This window comes from Pteropus medius, unplaced genomic scaffold (genome assembly GCF_902729225.1).
Source record: "Pteropus medius unplaced genomic scaffold, Ma_sr-lr_union100, whole genome shotgun sequence".
Taxonomy (NCBI): domain Eukaryota; kingdom Metazoa; phylum Chordata; class Mammalia; order Chiroptera; family Pteropodidae; genus Pteropus; species Pteropus medius.
The window spans coordinates 104305-121223 of record NW_024352453.1 but is presented as its reverse complement, the minus strand read 5'-3'; the positions used below and the strand labels follow the sequence as shown (position 1 = coordinate 121223).

Genomic DNA, 16919 nt, shown 5'->3' with positions numbered 1-16919 from the left:
TAGCTTGGGGTCTGCACATGTGCTTTTGTCTGAAATGCTTCTTTTTCTTTTATTTAACTAACTCCTATTCTTCTGGGAAAATTCAGGTCAGAAGCTTCCTCTCCAAGAAGTCTTTTTCAGTCCTTCTGATCCTAGAAATGAGCCCCTACCTTAGCAGTCTGCAGTGCCCTTTACTTCACAGACTACCTTGAGATGACTGACTGATGTGTCTGCTTCCCTAGGATGTTGCAATCCTCCTAGTAGCATAACTTTCACCTTGTTGAATTCTATATTCCTTATTACTGACACATGTATATAAGTGAACTCAAAAATAAGAAAAGACTTGCTGCTGCATTAATCTCATATACAGAATTTACTCTTTGAGATTTAACTGAAAGAAAAACTATGATTGGGGAGGGGCGATAGAATGTTTGGAGAAGGCCACATAGTATAGAGATAAACAGAATGGAGTTAGCATATATAAGTTCAAATTTTGTTTCTGTGACATGGTATTTATTTGAGATAGAAAAGTTTTGTAATCTATTTTCTCTATTCCTGAACTTTATCATCTTTAAAATAGATATGGCAATAGATTTCATTTGTTGTGTAAAAAATAAGTAAACTATTGAATGCAAAACACTTGTAAAAATGCTTGATGCTTAGTGAGTGCTAATAAGAGTCAGCTATTATTATTTTTAGGATAGTACAAAAAATAGTAACAGCAGCAATAGTAATTAAAGTGCTAAATTTAAATTTAAAAACAAAAAAGAAATAAAGGTTGGAGTTAGATTCGGCATTCACCTAAATTCAGTTTTTTCTCCTTACCTTCTCCATCTCAGCCTCTCATGAAACAACACAATCATTCAAGCTTGGTTGAATTTGTGTTCCTTGGTTTCCCTGAAGGAGGACCGTCACAGCCTGGCTTTTTGTCCCGTTGTTGGTGGCATACCCATTCACTATCTGTGACAACATGCTCATCTTCTTAGTCATATGACTAAATGTAGCCTTACACATACCCACGTACCACTTTATCAGTATTCTCTCCTTCTTGAGCTCTGGTATACAGACACTATAATCTCCAAGATGCTAACTAATCTTCTCAGTGAGAAGAAGACTATATCTTTTGCAGGATGCCTTCTTCAGACCTACTTCTTCCACTCCCTAGGAGCCTCTGAATGCTACCTTCTTACAGCCATGACCTATGACCAATATCTGGCTATCTACTGGCCCCTCCACTACCTTGCAATTATGACCCCAACATACTGTATGAAGATGGCTGCTGGTTGTTGGACTTGTGGTCTAATAACTGCAAGAGCTGAAGTCATAATGGTCTCCCAGCTCCCTTTCTGTGGCTACAATGAAATTAAACACATCTTCTGTGACTTTCCACCTCTGCTGACCCTGGCCTGCAAAGACACAACCACTAATGTCCTGGTGGACTTTACCATCAATGCCTTTATTATCATTATTACCTTCCTCTTTATTATGGTTTCTTATGGAAGAATCATTTGGACCATACTGAAAATGAAAACAACAGCAGGAAGAAAGAAAGCCTTTTCTACATGTAGCTCGCATCTCATTGTGGTCCTCATCTTCTTTGGGAGCATTATCTTCATGTATCTGTGGCTAAAGAAGAGCTATTCACTGATCATTGATCGAACACTTGCTGTAGTCTACTCTGTATTAACACCGCTAGTCAACCCAATTATCTACAGTCTCTGTAACAAGGAACTCACTAAGTCCATTAAGAGAACCATCTTTCAGAAAGGGAAGAGAGTTAGTGCAACTCACCATTGACCTCCGACCAACATCCTTCCCTGACTTCATTGTTGATCTCATAAATGTTCTATAGACTTTTTTGTCCTGACCTTGAGTAATCACACATGCAATGGATCTCATCTCCTCTTATCTTTCAAAGACTTTATTTTTTTATGTTTTTCTTTTGTTTTGTAAATCTTTATGTTTTCTATTCTTTATTTTATTAGTGCTTTCTGGACTTAATAATGCACTACTATCTCCATTATTATTATAATTTTATTAAACTTATTGGGGTGACTGCACTAATAAAATTATATAGGTTTCAAGTATTCAATTCAATAATACACCATATGTATGTTACATTGTGTGTTCACCACCCAAAGTTAAATTTCCTTCCACGAAGGGGATCAAATATATGGTGACAGTAGTATATCTATTCTTAAAAACAAACATACAAAAGTCCTAGCCACAGCAGTCACATAAGAAAAAACATTGGAAAGGAAGATGTAAAACTCTCATTATTTGCAGATGACATGATATATACAGAAAATCCTAAAGACTCCACCAAAAATTATTTAGAAATTATTATAAATAAATTCAATAAAATTGCAGAATACAGAATCAATATACAAAAATCTGTTGCATTTTTATACACTGATAACGAACAATAGACGAGGAAATTAAGAAAATAATCTCATTTACATTTGCATTAAAAGGCATAAAATAACTAGAAATACATTTAATCAAAGAGATGAAAGACCTGTACTCCGAAAGCTATAAGACATTGGAGAAAGAAATTGAAGAAGATACAAATAAATGGAAAGATATACCTTGCTCATGGGTTGGAACAATTAATATTAAAATGTTTTTACTACTTAATGCAATATACATATTCCATGCAATCTCTATTAAAATATCAATGGTATTCTTCTCAGTATTAGAACTAATCTTAAAATCTACATGGAACCACAAAAGGTTTGAATAGCCAAAAAGCAATCTTAAGAAAGAACAAAAGTAGGAAGTATTACTCTACTTGATATCAAATTAAACTAAAAGCCTACAATAATCACCATGGTATTGGGATAAAATCAGATATATAGATCTACGCAATATAATAAAGAGCCCCCAAATAATTTTTTTGCTTATACAGAGAATTTAACCTATGACAAAGAAAGCAAGAATATACAATGGAATAAAGGCAAGAATATACAATGGAAAAATGAGATAGATACATGCAAAAAAAAAATGAAGTACAACCACTTTATTACACCATATACAAAAATAAACTCGAAACGGATTAAACACTTAAATGTAAGACCCAAAATCATAAAACTCCTAAAAGAAAACATAGGCAGTAAACTCTCTGGCGTGGCTTAGTGATATTTTTTTCTGATATGTTGCCTTGAACAAAGAAAAAATAAACGTATGGGATTGATAGACTTTGGAAACATGGCACAGTGAGAGATATCCCCAGATTTCTCCCCTTGAAACAACAATAAGCTGAATGTCTCAAACTCAACAATAAATACCCAAACTGCACACCAGCACATCTGAGCGTAGGATCTGTTCATAAGAGCTACCAAAGGTAAGAACCCTGGGTATCAGGTGGTGAACTGAGAGAAGTAAAGAAGCTGCCTCCAGCAGCCACCAGAGAACCCTATAGGAGGAGGGAGAGGGGTGAGGTGCGGCGACTTCCCTGAACAGCCCTGCCTGGGAGTTCTGTGAACTCCTCGTGGTAGGCAGCAGGGCCCAGTCATAAGAGCAAAATGCAGAGAACTGAGACAGCAAAGAAACAATTATTGATTTTTACTGGCTGTGGTTTCCAAACCAAGGCTGAGCTGCAGCCCCAAACTCCCAACCCAGAAGACCCCTCCCCCATATACTCTGAGACGGAACATCACGGAGAACCAGGGGAATCTCAGTAAACGCTACAGAAACTGATCCTAACATTGACAGGAACTGAGATTGTGGGTAGCGAGCATGGGTAAATATCTGTAAGAAAATAAAAAGGCAATATTAAGGCTTTATATAAAGCAGGGATCTAAGAGGCTTAGATGCCGCCTACTGGAAACCAAAAGAAAAGTGCCTTCTTTGCAACAGGCTAAAGAGAGACCTTTATATAATAAATCTTTCTGGAATAACAGCAGAATACATTTCCATTAGTGCCCAGGTGGAGAAATAGTCTATTAAACACCATGAACAACCAAGGTGACAAGGAATCTCAGAAAGAAAGAGACAAAATCTCCAGATAAGAAGCTTACATACATAAAAATATGCAACTTAAATGACAGAGAAATCAGGATGGTAATTCTGAAAACACTCAGTGAATTCCAAAACGAGTCATATCAACAATTTTAGGAATTGAAAAAAACACCTAGATGAGCAGAGCAAGGAGACTGACCCTCAAAAAGAACCAAATAGAACTTCTAGAGATGAAGAACACACTGCAAAAGCTGAAAAATGAAATAGCGAGCTTAGGAAATAGAGTCGACCAAATAGAGGAAAGGATCAGTGATACTGAACACAGAAATCTAGAAATAAATCAGAAGAAGGAAGAGAGAAACTGAAGAATAGAAATAATAAAAGAGAAATTAAGAACTAGCTGATATCATCAGGAGAGGCAATGAAAAATAATGAGCATTACCCAAGGCAAGGTAAAGGAGCAGGGATTAGAAAGCATTTTCAGACAAATAGTTGATGAAATTCCCAAATCTAAAGAATGAGCTGGATCTTGGAATTCAAGAAGTCAACAGAACACCCAATTATCTCAACCTTCATAAAGACCTTCACCAAGACACACTGCATTAAAATTATTAAAAATCAACATCAAAGACAGAATCCTCAGGGCAATTAGGGAGAAGAAAACGGTAACTTATAAAGGAAAAACCATTAGATTATCCTCAGACTTCCCAGCACAAACCTTACAAGCCAGAAAGGAATGGAATCAAATATTTAAATTCTTAAATGAAAGTAACTACCATTCTAGAATAACGTATCCAGCTAAGCTCTCCTTTAGCTATGAGGAGAAATTAAGGCCTTTCCAGAAATAAAAAAAATTGAGAGAATTCTCTACTACGAGGACTGCACTACAGGAAATACTGAAAGGGGTCAGCTCACCTAAAACAAAATGACAAAAAAACAAAAACAAAAACATAATTAGGAGTAAATTGACAATCAGGTAAACAGAAGCAGAAGAGAGCAACCCTTACTGATAATAGGGCATTATACACTTAAATAAGAAGAGAATTACTATAGCAAGATAGTAATGAACATTCAGCATACATAGAGACAAACTGAGATAACAATGACTGAAAAGGGGAGGATAAAATATCCAAATTTACAAAGGTGAATGGAGATAAGGCACACACAGAAGAAAATGGACGACTGTATATGTATATATATACATATATATATATATGTATATATATATGTATATATATATACATATATATATAAAACTATCCTTTGCATATTTGTAATGGTAACTGCACACAGAAGATTCAAAAGGGAAGTATATAACATATAACAAGAAGAACTAGAGGAAAAACCAACAAAGCCAACCAAAATAAAGAAAACAGAAACACAAGGACAAGGAAGCAATGAAAACACCAATCTACCAGAAGCAAAAGATAAAATGGCTCTAAGAAGACCTCATATTTCAATAATCATCCTAAATGTAAATGGACTGAATTCACAAATAATAAGGCACAGAATAGATAAAAAAACACAACCCAACCATATGCTGCCTCCAGGAGACACATCTCAGCTCCAAAGACAAATATAGACTCAAAGCGAAAGGGTGAAAAATGATATTTCAAGCAAAAGGCATTCATAGAAAAGAGGGAGTAGTGGTACTGGTATAAGACGAAATAAATTTCAAAATAAAAATAGTAAAGAAAGATACTGAGGAACACTTCATAATTATAAAGAGAATCATGCACCAAGAAGACATAATACTTATTAATATCTATGCTTCCAATCAGGGAGCCGTAAAATATGTAAAGCAATTACTAACAGAACTAAAGGGAGAAACAGACCAAAACACTATTGTAGTAGGGGACCTAAATGCCCCACAGTTGGATATGGACAGATCATCCAAACAGAAAATCATTAAAGAAATAGCATCTTTAAATGACACATTAGACCAACTAGACATAATTGACATTACAGAACCTTCCATTCCAAAACAGCTGCTTATACATTCTTTAGTGCTCATGGCACATTCTCAAGAATTGACCACATACTGGGACACAAAGAGAGCCTCAACAAACATAAAAGGGTTGAAATTATACTAACCATATTCTCTGATCATAAGGCTTTGGAACAAGAGATCAATTGCAGTAAGAAAGCAGAAGGAACTACAAATACTTGAAGATTAAAAACCTTACTATGCAAGAATAAACTGGGTCACAGAAGAAATCAAAAGAGATATCAAGAGATACATAGAAATGAATGATAATGATAGCACAAATATCAAAACTTTTGGGGCATGGCAAAAGCAGTCATAAGAGGAAAGTTCATATCATTAAAGGCCTATTTCCATAATCAAGAACGAGCCCAAATAAACCTAATGCATCATGTTAAAAAAAACTAGAAAAGAAAGAAGAAATGAAGCCTAAAGTCAGCAGAAGAAAAGAAATTATCAAAATAGAGCAGAAACAAATAAAAAAATAGAAAAAATAAATACAACAAACAGCTGGTTCTTTGAAGAGGTAAATAAATTGACAAACCTTGGGCTAGACTCACTAAAGAAAATAGAGAAGAGACACAAATAAACAGAATCAGAGATGAAAGGGGAAATTATGACTGACATCTCAGAAATACAAAGGATCATGCAAGAATACTATGAAAAAGTATATAACACCAAATTTAGTAATTGAGAAAAAATGGACCACTACTGAGAAAAATACAACCTTCCTAGGTGAATCAAGAAGAACTGGAAAATCTAAATAGACCGATCAGCAGTATGGAAATTGAAACAGTCAACAAAAACCTCCCCCAAAAGTAAAAGTCCAGGACCAGATGGCTTCACCAGTGAATTTTACCAAACATTCAAAGAAGATTTAATACCTATTCTCCTCAAACTCTTCCAAAAATCCAAGGGGAGTCAATACATCTCAACTCATTTTATGAGGCCAATATAACCCTGATACCAAAACCTGGTAAAGATGACTCCAAAAAAGAAAAATACAGACCAATATCTCTCATGAACACAGATGCAAAAATCCTAAATAAGATACTAGCAAACCAAATACAGCAACATTTTTAAAAGATTATACACCACGATCGAGTGAGCTTCATCCCAGAGGCATAGGAATGGTTTTACATATGCAAATCAATTAATGTGATACACCACATAAATTGAAAAGAAGAATCATATAATCCTATCACTAGATGCAGAAAATGGATAAGATACAGCATCCAATTATCATCAAAACACTTAACAAAATTGGTATAGAAAGAAAGTAACATAATAAAGGCCATCTATGAAAAACCTTTAGCCAATATTATACTTAATGGTGAAAAAATAAAAACCTTCTCTCTAAGATCAGGAACAAGGCAAGGCTGTCCACTATTGCTACTGTTATTCAATATAACATTGGAGGTCCTAGCAAGTGCAATCAGGCAAGAGAAATATATGAAAGGCATCCAAAAGGAAACGAAAAAGTCAAACTGTTACTATTTGCAGATGACATGATTCTCTATATAAAAAAACCCTAAAGACTCCACAAAGACACTACTAGAAACAATAAGCAAATACAGTAAATCTCTGGATACAAAATCAACGTTCAAAATTCCATAGCATTCCTATAGTCTAATAATAAAGTGCCAGAAAAAGAAAGAAAAAAATTATTCCTTTTGCAATTGCAACGAAAAGAATAAAATACCTAGCAATAAATTTAGCAAAACATGTAAAGGACCTATATAATTGAAACTATAAGACCCTATCAATAGAAACTGAAGAAAATACAAAGAAATGGAAAGATATTTTGTGTTCTTGGATTGAAAGAAACAACATAGTTAAGATGACCATATTACCTAAAGCATTATACAGATTTAATGCACTCCACATGAAAATCTCATCTGCATTTTTAAAAGAAATAGAACAAAAAAGTCATCATATTTTTGTGGAAGCACAAAAGACCCTGTATTGCAAGAGCCACCTTGAAGAAAAAGAACAAGAATGGATGCTTCACACTGCCTGACTTTAAATTATACTGCAAAGTGATTGTAATCAAAATGGCATGGTATTGGCAGAAAAACAGACACATGGACCAGTGGAACATAATAGAGAATCTAGAAGTAAACCTATATTTATGTGGGCAAATAATTTTCAACAAAGAAGCCAAAAACATACAGTGGAGAAAGGAATTCCTCTTCCATAAACGGTGCTGGGAATACTGGAAAGCCACCTGCAAAAGAATGAAACTAGACTGTTGTCTATTACCACACACCAAAATTAACTCAAAATGAATTAAGGACCCGAGTATAAGACCTGAAATAATAAAATATATAGAAGAAAACACAGGAACTAAATTCAAGAACCTTAGACTCAAAGAGGATTTTGTGAATTTGGCCTTAAAAGCAAGAGAAGTAAAAGCTAAAATAAATAAATGGGAATACATCAAACTAAAAAGCTTCTGCTCAGCAAAAGAAATCATCAATAAAGTAAAGAGACAACCATTGAATGGGAAAATATATTTGCAAGCAACACCTCCAATAAAGGCTTAATATCCAAAATATATAAAGAACTCATACAACTCAATAACAAGAAAAACAAACAAAAAATTTAATAAAAAAATTGACATAGGACCTGAATAGACACTTCTCCCTAGAGGACATACAAATGGCCAGCAAATATATGAAAAGATGCTCGACATCACTAGCTAGTAGGGTAATGCAAATCAAAACCACAGTGAGATACCTTCTTACAACTTTTAGAATAGTTATAATCAACAGAAGTAATAACAATTGTTGGAGGGGATGCCGAGAAAAAGAAACCTTCATACACTGCTGGTGGGACTGCAAATTGGTACAGCTGCTATGGAAAACATTATGGAGGTTCCTCAAAAAACTAAGAATTGATCTACCATATGATCCAGTATTCCCTCTACTGGATATTTACCTCGAAGACTTGAAAACCTATATCCAAAAAGATATTTGCACACTAATGTTTATAGCAGCATTATTCACAATGGCCAAGACATGGAAGCAACTGAAGTGTCCTACGATAAATGATTGGCTAAACACGCTGTGGTACAGATATTCAATGCAATATTACTCAACCATAAGAAGAGATGAAATATTGCCATTTGCGACAACATGGATGGACTTCGAGATAGTCATGCTAAGCAAAACAAATCAGAAAAAGTTGAAAATCACATGATATCACTTATATGTGGGATATAAACCTAAAAGCAACAAATGAACAGGACAAACAAACAGAGACTCATGGACATAGATAATAGACTAGTGGTTACCAGAGAGTAGGGGGTGGGGAGGTCGCGGAAGGTAGATGTGGTAAAGCGGGTCAGATATGGTGGGAGGGGGAGTGTGAAGTGGGTAAAGGGGATGAAATATATGATAGATGAAGGAAAATGTACTTTGGGTGGTAAACATATAATAGAATATACAGATGTCAAATTATAATGTACACTTGATAATTATATAATTGTACTAACCAATTTAAATCCAATAAACTTAATTAAATAAAACATATGGGTTTATATCAAACTAAAAAAGTTTTTGGATAGCAAGGAGACGATTAATAAACAAAAAGAAACGGACTGTGCGGAAGAAGATATTTACAAATGATACATCCAATAAGGGATTAATATCCAAAATATATAAGAACTCGTATAATTTAACACCATAAAATACCAAATAATCCAATTAAAAATGAACAGATTATCTGAGTAGACATTTCTTCAAAAAGGACATAGAGATAGGCAAAAGACGCATGAAAAGATGTTGAATATCACTAATCATCAGGGAAACTCAAATGAAAACCACAGTGAGTTCCTACCTGGTACTAGACTAAATAGGAAGATCACTTAGTAAATTATATAAAAGTCAAATCACTATGCTGTACACTTGAAAGTAATATCAAATAATATTAAATGTAAACTTTAATGGAAAAATAAAATTTAAAAAATGAGTTGAAGTAGCTGTTTTCTTCTATTTCTTAAATTTTTCTTTTAACTCCTTTAATTATTATGTAATATTTGAGTGTTTAATACCCTATTCTGAATAAGAGCTGCAATTTTCCACTTCTGTCTGTCTGTTAGTCATCTTACTTATAATTTTGTATTTTTTGTTTCAGGTAGAATGACCCCAATAGTATTTTATGTAATGCAGAACTTGTGGTGAAAAATTTCCTCAGCTCTGGAAAGATCTTCATTTCTCCTTCATGTTTATTGGGTAACTGTGCTAGATATATTATTCGTGGCTGGTAGTTTCTCTCTTTCAATAGTTTAAATATTTGATTCCTATTCCTTCGGCTTATAGAGTTTCTGCTTTATAGTCTGTCAATAATCTAATAAGATTTCCTTTACAGGTTACTGTCTTCTTTTCCCTGGCTGCCTTGAGAATTCTTTCTTTGTCATTAATTTTTGACCATTTTAATATAATATGCCCAGGATAAGGCATTATGGATTAAGATAATTAGGTGTTCTGTTTGTTTCTTGAATTTGAGGATTCAGCATTTTTCATAGATTTGGGAAGTTTTTGTCGACTATTTTTGTGAATAGTTTCTCTGTTCCCCTTTCCCTTTCTTCTCCTGGTATACTTATTATTCTTATGTTACTCTTTCTGATGGAGTCAGATAGTTCTTGTAGAGTGTTGTTTTTTCCACTTTTTTTTTTTTAGTCTTTTCATTTCTTTTCACTCTCTTCTTCCATCTGTGCTATTCCCAGATTTTCATCTTCAATAGTACTAATTCTTTTCTCCATCTGGTCAGCTGTATTTTCTAAGCTCACTATTTCATTCTTTATCACTTTCATTGAGGTCCTCAACTCCAGAATTTCTATTTTGTTCTTTTTCTAAGTTTCAATATCTTTGGTAAAGTATTTTTTATCATTAAGTTTATTTCTGAGTTTATTAAACTGCCTATCTGAATTTTCTTGTACATAGTTGAATTTTTTAGAACTGCAATCTTGAATTTTCTGTCACTTAAAAAAGTGAAGAAGAAAACAATAGCTACTGCAACTCAGAAATGAACTCACAGCATAAGTAGGGATAATTTGTGGCAACAAAAACAAAAAGAGAGGGAATAAAAGTCTGCATTTACAAATGAGAATGGATATAAGATGCATGTAGAAGAAAAGACTACTGTATATATGAAACTTTCTTTTACATTAACTTATACACACACGATCTAGAAAGCAGACATGTAACATAGAAAAGAGGGAACAGACAAAAAATATATATAACATCACTAAACAAAAATAGCAGATAGAAACACAGGGGCAAAGAAACAATGGAGACTCTGAGCTACCAGAAAACAAAAGATGGAATGGATATTAAAAAAAATTCTCATATATCAATAATTAACCTAAATGTAAATAAACTAAACTCACCAATAAAGAGGCACAGAGTAGCAAATTGGAGTAAAAGAAATCAGAGGGGAAAGGAAAAAATTGCATAGATAATAGAGGCTCTGTTCAGCTCTCTTACAACCAAATAAAAGCTGTGACAGAAACAAGGAGCAAATGGCAAGAAAAATCACCCAGGATCTATATGAACAAGCCCTACAACTAGGGAGAGAAATAAGAAATAACCCTATAATGGGAGGAGATAGGATGGGGCAAGGACATGAGGCTGTCCAGTCCTGAGTGACTGAGACAGCGGCCATAGCAGCAGCCGGCAGCTGCAGACACCTCTTAAAGGGGCCATTCACAGTGACAGACGTGCTCACTCTGAGCACCTGTGCCGGGTTGGCTGCACAGGGGCTACCAGGAATTTACAGAGAGACACTGTAAGTTGTCAGGTTGAGACACTTAGGCAAAATTTGCTCTGTATAGAAATGCTGGCAGTATCCATTATTCCTCTGTTGAGCCCTACCCCTTTCCAGTGTGTGGAATCAGAGCTGCCATAGTGGAGATGTCATCAAACTGGATAACAAAAGTCACTCCACTCAGAGAATTCTCTAAAACTCTGCCTCTCCCAATTCATGGCCTTAGCCAAGCCATATCCAGGTGTGTCCTCAGCAAGTCAGGCACCCCTTGCTGAGCAGCACCTAGACTCACACTGCTGACAGGTGACTGTGGGTTCTGGAGTGGCCATTTGAGGCATCTGTGGATTGCTTGCTGATTCTTAAGAGGTGACCCTGGAGGGGCACAGCCTTGGGCTAAATTTGGCCTGCAGCTAAATACCTTACATAGCCACATTAAGAAGACTGGGAAAAATTAAGGGCTTTGTTTAGTACATAAAAACAGACACAGAAAAGCAGCCAAAATGAGAAAACAGGGAAGAAGAAACCATATGAGAGAACAGAACAGTGATTCAGAAATAATGGAGTCAAGCAACCTAACATATGTAGAGTTCAAAACACTGGTTATAAAGATGCTCAATGAACTTAGAGGAAGTGTAGATGACTTCAGTAAAAACTTTAACAAAGAGATAAAAAACAAACAAACATGGAAATGGAAATTATAAAAGGGAGCGAGTCAGAGATAAAAAACAAACAAACATGGAAATTATAAAAGGGAGCACATTATCTGAGATGAAAAGTACATTAAATGGAATAAACAGAGTGAATAAAGAAGAGAATCAAATGACCTATATAGAGGATGTGAAACCAAGAATACTAATTCAGAAGGGCAAGAAAAAAGAAGCCAAGACTATAATAATAATTTAAGGAGCCTATGAGACACTATTAAATGTAAAAAAAAAAAAAAGTCACGTCATAGGGGTACTGAAAGGAAAACAAGATGTTGAAGAGCTATTTAAAGAAATAACGATGGAAAATTTCCCTAACATGGTGAAAGGAATAGACCTACAACCCCAGGAAGCTCAAAGAGTACCAAAAAAGATGAACCCAAAGAGGCCCACACCAAGACACACCATAATTTAAATGCCAAAGGTTAAATATAAAGGGATAATCTTAAAAGCGACAAGAGAAAGGCAGTTGTCTATAAGGGAGCAAATGGCAAGAAAAATCTGTCTGGCAGATTTTACCCATAAGACTGGCAGCTGATTTCTCAAAAGAAACTATGCAGGACAGAGGGGTTGGCACAAAATATTCGACATGATGAAAACCCAGGATCTGCAACCAAGAATTCTTTATCCAGCAAAGCTATCATTTAGAGTTAAAAGACAGACGAAAATGAACTGAGAGAATTTATCAATACCAAGCCAGTATAGGAAATGTCGGAACGACTTCTTTAAGAAGAAAAAAACATGTATCAAAAACAAGAATAAAGAATGGTAACAACTACATTCCTACCAATAAGTACCTCAAATGAAAAATAACTAAGTGCTCCAACCAAAAGATTGGTTGAATGGTTAAGAAAACAAGGCCCCTACATATGCTGCCTACAAGAGACTTACTTCAGATTAAAGGATACACACAGACTAAAAAGAAGGGGATGGAAAAAGATGTTGCCTTGATAGATCTAGAGGGTATTACATTGAATGAAATACATCAGATAGAAAAGACAAATATCGCATGATTTCATGTACATGTGGAATCTAAAGAACAAAATCATCAAAACAACAAAAGCAGAAATAAACTCATAGATATAGAGAATATTTAGAGGGATACTAGATGAGAGGGGGGTTGGGAGCACAGCAAAAAAAAAGCAAGGTGATTAAGAGGTACAAATGAATAATTGCAGAATAGACATGGAGATGTAGAGTGCAGCATGGGGAAGATAGTTAATAATGTCGTACTAAATACATAAGGAGGGAGAGGGGTACTAGATTTAGTGGGGTGATCACTTTGTAAGTTATGTAGATCATTGATCACTATGTTATACAACTGAAACTGGTATATTATTGTATGCCAACTATAATGAAAAAAAAATAATTGAATTGTACAATGTAAATACAAGCAACTAATTGTTATATTTCAATAGAGCCAAAAAAAAAATGCTGCCTTAAAAAGATACTTCACAGCTACAAGGAGAAATGTAGACCCAAAGTGAAAGAATGGAAAATGATTCTCCAAGCAAATGGTATCCAGAGTAAGTGGGTGTAGTGTACTTATACCTGACAAAACAGACTTCAATATTAAAAAGAAAAAAAGGTAACAAGAGAAAAAAATGGATATTTCATAATAATTAAGGGGATGATATATCAATAAAACATAACATTTATCAATATATATGCTCCCAAACAGAGAACACCAAAAATATACAAAGCAGGAAAAACACAAATATGTGGATATTAAACAATGTGCTACTGAAGAATGACTGAGTCAGAGAAGAAATAAAAGAAGAGATTAATAGATACATAGAAACAAATGAGAATGAAAATACAACATAATAAGAAGAAAGTTCATATCATTACAGGCCTATTTCAATAAATAAGAATGAGCCCAAATAAACAACCTAACATTATATTTTTAAAAAAACTAGGAAAAAAAGAACAAAGTCATCAGAAGGGAGAAAATAAAAATTATAGAAGAATTAAAAGAAACTGAGAACAAAAGAATAGAAAAAATTACTGCAATGATTAACTGGTTCTTTGAAAAAAATCAATAAAACTGACAAAATTCTGCCTAGACTGACAATGAGAAAAACAGAAAAGATACAAATAAATAAAATCAGAAATGAAAGATGAAAAGTCATGACAGATACCACAGAAATACAAAGAATCATATCAGTATACTATACAATATTATATGCCACCAAATTTAATAACCTGGGAGAAATGAACAAGTTCTTAGAAATATAAAACCTTCCTCTACTGAATCACAAAAGAATGAAAATCTAAATAGACAAATCTACAGTAAGGAAATTGAAACAATCATCAAAAACCACCCCAAAAGTAAAAGTTCAGGACAAGACGGCTTTGCTAGTGAATTCTACCAAACATTCGTAGATGATTTAATATCTGTTCTTCTCAAACTCTTTCAAAAAATTGAAGAAGAGGCAAAACTTTCTAACTTATTTTATGAGGCCAATATTACCCTGATACAAAACCTGGTAAAGATAACACACAAAAATTAAAATATAGACCAATATCTCTGACAAATACAGATGCAAAAATCTTAAAGTACTAGCAAATCAAATACAATACATTAACATGACAATCAAGTGAGGTTCATTCCAGGGCACAAGGATGATTTAACATATGCAAATCAATTAATATGATATGCTACATAAACAAAATAAAAGATAAAAACCATATGATTATATCAATAAATGCAGAAAATGCTTTTGACAAGATATAGCATCCATTTATAATTAAAATACTTAATAAAATGGATATAGAAGGAAAGTACCTCAACATAAAAAAAAAAGTATATAACAAACTCTTAGCTAATATCATACTTCATGGTGAAAACTGAAAGCTTTCTCTCTAAATCAGGAAAAAGAGAAGCATACCCACTTTCACTACTCTTATTCAATACAGTATTGACAGTCCTTGCTAGAGCAATCAGGCAAGAGATAAAATAAAAGGCATCAAAACAGGGAATGAAGAAGTCAAATTGTCACTTTCTGCAGATGACATGATTCTCTATATAGAAAATCCTAAAGACTCCACTGAAAAACTGTTAGAAACAAAAAACATATTCAGTAAAGATACAGAATACAAAATCAATATATAAAAGTCCATAGCATTTCTATACACCAAGAATAAATTTTAAGAAAAAGAAATTTAAAAATTTCATTTGCAATTGCAACAAAAAGAATAAACTTCTTAGTTATAAACCTAACAAAGCATGTGAAGAACCTATACACTGAAAACTGTAAGATATTATTAAAATAAATTGAAGACACACAAAGAAATTAAAAGATATTCCATGTTCATGGACTGGATTAATCGACATAGTTAAAATAGCCATATTACCCAAAGCAATATGTAGATTTAATGCAATCCCCATTGGAATCCTAATGGCATTAAAAAAATATATATATATATCATCAGATTTGTATGAAATCACAACAAACCCAAAATAGCCAAAACAATCCTGAGAAAAATGTACAAGGTCAGAGGTTTCAGGTTGCCTAGCTTCAAATTATAATGCAAAGTGGCAATAATCAAAACAGCTTATTGGCAGAAAAACAGACAAAAAGACCAAAGGAACAGAATTGAGAGTCCAGAAATAAAACCCCGTGTATATGGGCAAATAATTTTTGACAAAGGAGCCAAAAATATACAGTGGAGAAAAAAAGCCTCTTCAATAAATGGTGCTGGGAAAATTGGAAAGCCACATTGAAAAGAAAGAAACTAGACTGCTGTCACCATATACTAAAATTAACTCAAAATGGATCAAAGACCTAAATATAAGTAAACTGGATGAAGAATACAATAGGTACTAAACTCGTAAACCTTGAATTTAGAGAGGATTTTTATGAATTTGAAGCAAAATCAGAAATAAAAGAATGGGAAACTAAAAATCACAGCAAAAAAAAATAATAATCAAGAAGATGAAGAGGCAACCAACTGAATAGGAGAAGATAATTATAAACAACACCTTCGATAAAGGGCTAATATACAAAAAAAATATTTTAAAAACTCATACAACTCAAAACAAAAAGAAATCAACCAATCCAATTAAAAAATTGGCAGAGCATGGGAGTGTGTTGGGAGGACCGGGTAAAAAAAAATGAAGGGATGAAGAAGTACAAATTAGTAGTTATAAAACAGTAAGGGATGTAGAGTACAGCATAGGAAATATAGTCAATATTATTGTAATGGCTATGTATAGAGCCAGGTGGGTGCTAGAGTAATTAAGGATCACTTCATAAACTATATGAATGTCTAATCATTGTGCTGTATACATGAAACTAATATATGTGTGTGTGTGTGTGTGCAGTGTGTGTGTGTGTGTGTGTATATATATATATATATATATATATAAATGCATGCAGAAGACATGAACAGACACTTCTCCCAAGAAGACATACAAATGGCCAACTGACAAATGAAAAGATGCCCAACTTACTTCACTAGCTATTAGGGAAATGCAATCAAAACCACAATGAGATACCATCACACACTTGTTAGAATGG

General features: G+C 33.9%; 1 pseudogene; it reads left to right on the top strand.

The window, feature by feature from the left end:
- Positions 1-824: 824 nt before the first annotated feature.
- LOC120589478 (olfactory receptor 6N2-like) lies at positions 825-1776 on the top strand (annotated as a pseudogene).
- The last annotated feature ends 15143 nt before the right edge of the window (positions 1777-16919 follow it).